We start from the raw sequence: 6127 nt of genomic DNA on the forward strand, positions 1-6127 counted from the left end.
TGATCTATTCCAACCTGACTGTGCTAACCTGCACTACTTCCTAGCCATGTGGTGCTACCTGTCTTACTGTTGCTGATTCTGTTCCGTCCGTGTCCTCATGGCGACTCCCTGGATCCCAGACAGCTACTCCTCTCTCCTCTCTCCCTGGGACGCTCTCACTGGGATTGTTTGGCCTTAACTCTCCTGCCCAGGTAGAGAGTGTTTATCTATTTATTGACTAATCAGAGGTGAAGGAGAACAGTTTTTTTTTTTTTTTGGTTTTTTCAAGTCAGGGTTTCTCTGCTTAGCCCTGGCTGTCCTGGAACTCACTCTGTAGACCAGGCTGGCCTCGAACTCAGAAATCTGCCTGCCTCTGCCTCGGGAGGGCAGGGATTAAAGGCCTGCGCCACCAAGCCCGGCTGGAGAACAGTTTTTACACAACATTGAGACAGAAGATGCTCCAATAATAATGACAATGCCAAACCCTGGACTGCAACCAGATCTCTCAGGTATGGAAATCAGCGAGCGATTGAACACACACAGGTCACAAAACACCCCCCCCCCCAGCATTTTTATATTCGTTGAGTGCCTATTCTATGACTGCCACCATTCAAAATGCTGGAAAAATAAGATAATCCTCTCTGTAAGGCTCTTCTAAGTTGGTCCATTGAGACCTAGGAAAATGCTCCCCTAAGTTGGGGTTGTAGTCAGACTTGTAAGACATTTTCTTAACTAATGATTGACGGGGGGAGGGTCCAGCCCCCTGTGGGTAGTGCTACCCCTACGCTGGTGGTTTTGGACTCTATAGGAAAGCAGGTTGAGCACGTCAGTAAGTTGCATCCCTCCATGGCTTCTGCATCAGCTCCTGAAGGTCCCTGCTCTGTTTGAGTTTCTGTCCTGACTTCCTTTGATGATGAACAGTGACAGGGAAGTGTAAGCCAAATAAACCCTTTCCTCCCTGACTTGCTTTGGTCATAAGGCCCTGTCACAACATTGGTAACCCTAAATAAGACAATAATAAAAAATGGTTTGCTTTCGATGGAGTTTTTAATGAAATCACAACTAACCTGAAAGGAATCCTTATTGATCATCACGTCTAAACCCCCTTATATTAGTTAGGAATATTTCGATTATAAGTAACAACAAAAGCCCTCTCCGACCAGTTTATACAGTAGAGGAAAAGTATTGGCTGAGATAACTGAAAAGCCCATGCAGATAGTGGTTTTCAGGCAAGCCTCGATCCCAGCCTAACTATGCTAAGGAACATTGTTTGTTCCCGGCTTTCTGTAGTGGTTTGAATGAAGATGGCCCCCATAAACTCATAGGGAGCGGCATTATTTGAAAGGATTAGGACATATGGCCTTGTTGAAGTGGATGTAGTCTTATTTGAGTAGGCCTGGCCTTATTCTCTCTCTCTCTCTCTCTCCCTGTTGCCTACAGTTCCAGAAGTAAGTAGATCTCTCAGCAACTTCTCCAGCGCCATGCCTGCCTGTTTCTCACAACAATAAGGAACTAAACCCTGGAACCTATAAGCCAGCCCCAATCAAATGTTTTCCTTCATCAGAGTTGCCGTGATCATGGTGTCTCATGAAGCAACAGAAACCCTAACTGAAACCTTTTCTTTGCCTTCTGTACTGCCCGCTGTCTTGTAAAGCTGCCCTCACTGTGGTCTCAAGACGACTGCCTGATTCTCTTATGAGATTAGTCTTTTCATTCATGCCCAGGTAAAAAGGAGTTTTCCTCTAGGTAGCTCCTATAGAACCAGAAAGTTTCTTTCTTTGCAGTCTCCAGCCAATATCACCTCATCTTGCATTTTTTTTTTTTTTTTTTGCAATCTCCAACGAATATCACCTTGTCTTATATTTTACTGATCTAGGGACCCTCTTTTACCAAATCACTGCGTGTGTGAGGCTGACATGAGGCTATGGAACCCCTGGGATGGAGTGGGTCAGGTTTCCCCCAGTGCATGTGGACCACATGTGAAGGGAAGGGATGCAGGATGGAAACTGGGTATTGCTATTGAGAGAAAGGCAGAACATACTGGCCGGAGATAAAAAACCTACATCTGCTGTACTTTAAACCTAATCTCTGCACTCAACAGGACCTCTTATTAACTGCCAGTCATAGGCAATTCTCTGTGCTAAGTGCTTTGGTAAATAATAGCCTTGAACCCATGAAACCAGAGAGTTAGCTTGAGAGAGGAGTGGAAGGCAGACCACAGGAAAACCTCTTCATGTGCATACAAGGTGCTTTCTTTTTTAACGGATTTGAGCTGTACTTGTTGTACCACATGCTAAGAACCTTCACCCTGTGTGTGGTGGGTTTCAGGCACTCCATGTTACATAGCCTTTCATTCAGTTACCACGCAAGATGAACCAATATAGAGAGAGAGAAAAAAAAAAAGATACTCTTGGGTCCAATGCTCTTACCACATTCTTTAAAGGATTAACCAAGTGGTTTGTTATTCAAACCCTTGAGCCTCCACAATACGTCCTGAAATATTTACCCTACATGGAATGTCTGAGACAGTTTCTCCCTTCTTAGTCCTAAAATAGTTTCCCTTTTCCATGTCTCCCTGTTCCACACAAAAGGGCCGTAATTCTTTGGCTCTGAGTTTAATGGATTATGCTTTTTAAAATGCCTAGCTAGTGCCTATTGAGAAGTTGGTCCCTGATTTGTGCTGGTTGAACCTGAGCTCACAGCTACAGAGGGTCAATCTTGTCGCCTCTCTAGAGATCCTACTACACCAACGTATAACTTCAAATTATCCTCGACCGAAGATTTTATCACCCTACATAAATAGAAATCTCCATCCCCCCTTTGGGTACCTCACCTTATTATCCTGAGCAAAGATTGTAGGCTTTCGCCAGATGTCCTGATGCCCACTTTTTTAATCCCAGCGCTAGGAAGGCAAAGGCAGACAGCTATTTGTGAGTTTGAGGGCAGCCTGGTCTACACCGTGAGTTCCGGGCCTGCCGAAGCTATATTGTGAGACCCTATGTAAAAAATAAAAAAAGAAAGAAGAAAAAAGAGGTACAAGGAAAAATAGTAAAGCCCACACACTTCCTCCTGTAGTTTAGTAGAAGACAACCTAAACTGTAAATGAAGTACAAAGTGAACAAGTGAACTAGAGAGAAGAATTCCCAGAGATCAACAGGGGCTCTCCCTGGGGGTGGGGGTGGGGGGGAGGGGACACAGACACAGAGCTACACAGATGATTGTCTGTTTTTTTTCCTCTCTCTCTCTCTCTCTCTCTCTCTCTCTCTCTCTCTCTCTCTCTCTCGGATCTGGAGTTTGTTCGGTAGACCAGGCTGGCCTTGAACTCACAGAGATCCTCCTGCCTCCGCCTCCCGAGTGCTGAGATTAGAGGTGTGCACCACCATGCCATGCTGTAAGCAAGTTCTTTCTTTGTTTCTTTTGTTTTTCTTTTTAATTTTCTTCTCTGACTTTCTTTCTCTCCCCTCCCCACTTTCTCTTTGAGATGGGGTTTCTTTCTCTGTGTAGTCCTGGCTGTCCAGGAACTTGCTCTGTAGGCTGGTCTTGCCTTGAACGCATCGATTTGTTTGCCTCTGTCCTGGGATTAAAGGCATCCCCCACCACTGCCTTGCTATTTCTGGTTTTGGATATATATGAGAGATCAAATTACCTAAACATGTACATGCAAACAAAGCAGAATGTATATAGATCTAATTATAGTATAGAAGGGGTTAATTATATTTCAGTTTGTTAAACTTTTTTATGTGTTTGAGTGTTTTGTCTGCATGTATGTCTATGTATGTCTATGTATGACATATGTACATATGTCTATGTATATGTATACTGGTGCCTATAAAGGACAGAAGAGGGCACTGGATCCCTAGAACTGGACTTACAAGCAGTTGTGAGCCACCATGTGGGTGCTAGGAATCAAACCCGGGTTTTCTAGGAGGAGACTAGCCAGTGCTCTTAACCACTGAGACATCGCGCCAGCCTCCTGTGTCAGTTTTCACCTGTGTGTTTAACAGCAGCACAACATTTATTAGCATATTAAAAAATGAATCCACCCCTTTGAGGAGACATGGATGTCTTAGCAGCATTAATCAGACAGTCTCTTGTGTCACCTCTGTTGACACTTGGGATTTCACTATGTGCTCTGCTTTACTGTTTAAAGTCTGAGAGAGAGATCCTCAAGTTCATTACTCAGACTTCTGGGGTTTAGTGCATGTGACAGTGTCAAGTGTCATAGGCACTGGCTTACCATGCAGCCATTTCATATACAGGGATGACATTGAAAAGCCCCCTGTCCAGATCATGGCACCTTTAATCTATTTGATAAGCATGGCTACTCTCTTCCCAGAGACTCTGTGATAATCACGGGACACACAGTCTTCTCAGGCCACGAGCCTTAAGCTGTTTGTTAAGGTTTGTTCTAGAAACAAGGGAGGAACAGTATTGAATTTATTAATTTTTTTACTTGCACCCATTGTTTGTTTTAAATCAGCATACAGATTAATGTGTTTCACTATGCCTTTTTTTTTTTTTTTTAAATAATTCTTTGTTTTTGCTTTCTTGAGACAGGGTTTCTCTGTGTACCCATGGCTGTCCTGGAACTCACTCGGGATACCAAGCTGCCTGCTTCTGCCTCCCAAGTGCTGGGATTAAAGGCATGCGTCACCAGTGTCTGGCCCCCACATTGGTCTCACGAGTCTGTTCTTGTGACTATACCATGTTCTCCTTGTCATTGTTCGGTCTCAAAGACAGCAGGGACAAATGACTAACTGAGGCTCCATTTTGACCTTCTGAAGCAGATGCTGGCCTTGAGAGCTCTCTCCTCCGCCTTTCTTAGCCTGCCTAGAATCTCTCCAGTCCCTCCCCCCACCCCCCAGCTTCTCTTCCCCTCCCCCAGCTTCTCTGATTCCTATGTAATCTCAGCCACCTTGGCTACTCAGTCTTCTTTGGTAATCTTGGTCTCTTGGTCGTCAGCTCCACTCTTTGCCCCTCTTTCTTTCCCTTCTCTCTTCTCTTCATAGCCATCTCCACCACTCCATCCCCTACGTCTTCCATCCCCACGCCCGCCATGGTCCAGTCCAGTTCAGAGCTATCCAGAGCACTTCTGGCTGTTCTCTCTCTCATAACCACAATAAACCTTTGCCTCAACCCACACCGAGGAACACTCACACAGTCAGGTCCTCGTATTTTTGCTCTGGTCGTTTTGGCTCTGTTGTGTAACTTGGGGCCACGTGTAATTATACTTGTAGCATTGTTCCTTTTGCAAGCATTGCTTTAGCCATTGTGAGGGTCTTTTGTGTTTTTATATGAATTTTAGGTTGTGAGTGCCTGGAAGAATGTCCTTGGAATTTTGACAAGAATGGTAATGAATTTTTGATACTATTCCACGTAGATTTTAGATTAACATAGCACTTAGAACTTGTAAAGCATTTTTTCATTACTGTTTAAAAAAAAGAGAAGAAAAAAGAAAAAGAAAAAAAGAGAGAAGAATTATAAATATCTTCAAAAAAACCAAGGAACTATAAAAATGTCAGTGGTTTGAATGAATGAAGTTTAAAAGATTTTTTCATGGACATGAAAAGCTCAGGAAACTGGGACAAGAAACAAATAAACAAAACAAAAGGTGAAGAAGCAAAATAAGAATGAAAATTTCAGGATGTGACAGTAAAAAAGATGGAGGCCAGAAGACACAGAGGGTAATGCTGGTGGAAATTCCAGTAAGAAGCAGATGCGATGTTCTCAGAACTTACTTAGACAAGAAGTAAGAGTGTCTTAGTTAGGGTTTTACTGCTGTGAACAGACACCATGACCAAGAAAACTCTTATAAGGACAACATTTAATTGGGGCTGGCTTATAGGTTCAGAGGTTCAGTCCATTGTCATCCAGGTGGGAACATGGCAGCATCCAGGCAGGCATGGCACAGGAGAAACTGAGAGTTCTACATCTTCATCTGAAGGCCCCTAGGAGAAGACTGGCTCCCTTGTAGTTAGGAATAGGGTCTGAAAGCCCATGCCCACAGTGACACACTTCCTCCAACAAGGCCACATCTCCAAATAGTGCCACTCCCTGGGCCAAGCATGTTCAGACCACCACAAAGAGAGTAAGGGAGCCCCCATCATCTGGCAGGAAAACAAAACAAAACAAAAAACCAGAAACAAAC

General features: G+C 43.9%; 1 non-coding gene across 1 annotated transcript; it reads right to left on the reverse strand.

Annotated features, from left to right (window-relative positions):
- Positions 1–4209: 4209 nt before the first annotated feature.
- On the reverse strand, positions 4210–4334 carry LOC115062679. The gene has a single exon (XR_003842612.1). It is a non-coding gene; the product is annotated as a small nucleolar RNA SNORA29 (small nucleolar RNA).
- Positions 4335–6127: the final 1793 nt, after the last annotated feature.

The sequence above is a fragment of the Mus pahari genome, chromosome 19 (assembly GCF_900095145.1).
Source record: "Mus pahari chromosome 19, PAHARI_EIJ_v1.1, whole genome shotgun sequence".
Lineage (NCBI taxonomy): Eukaryota > Metazoa > Chordata > Mammalia > Rodentia > Muridae > Mus > Mus pahari.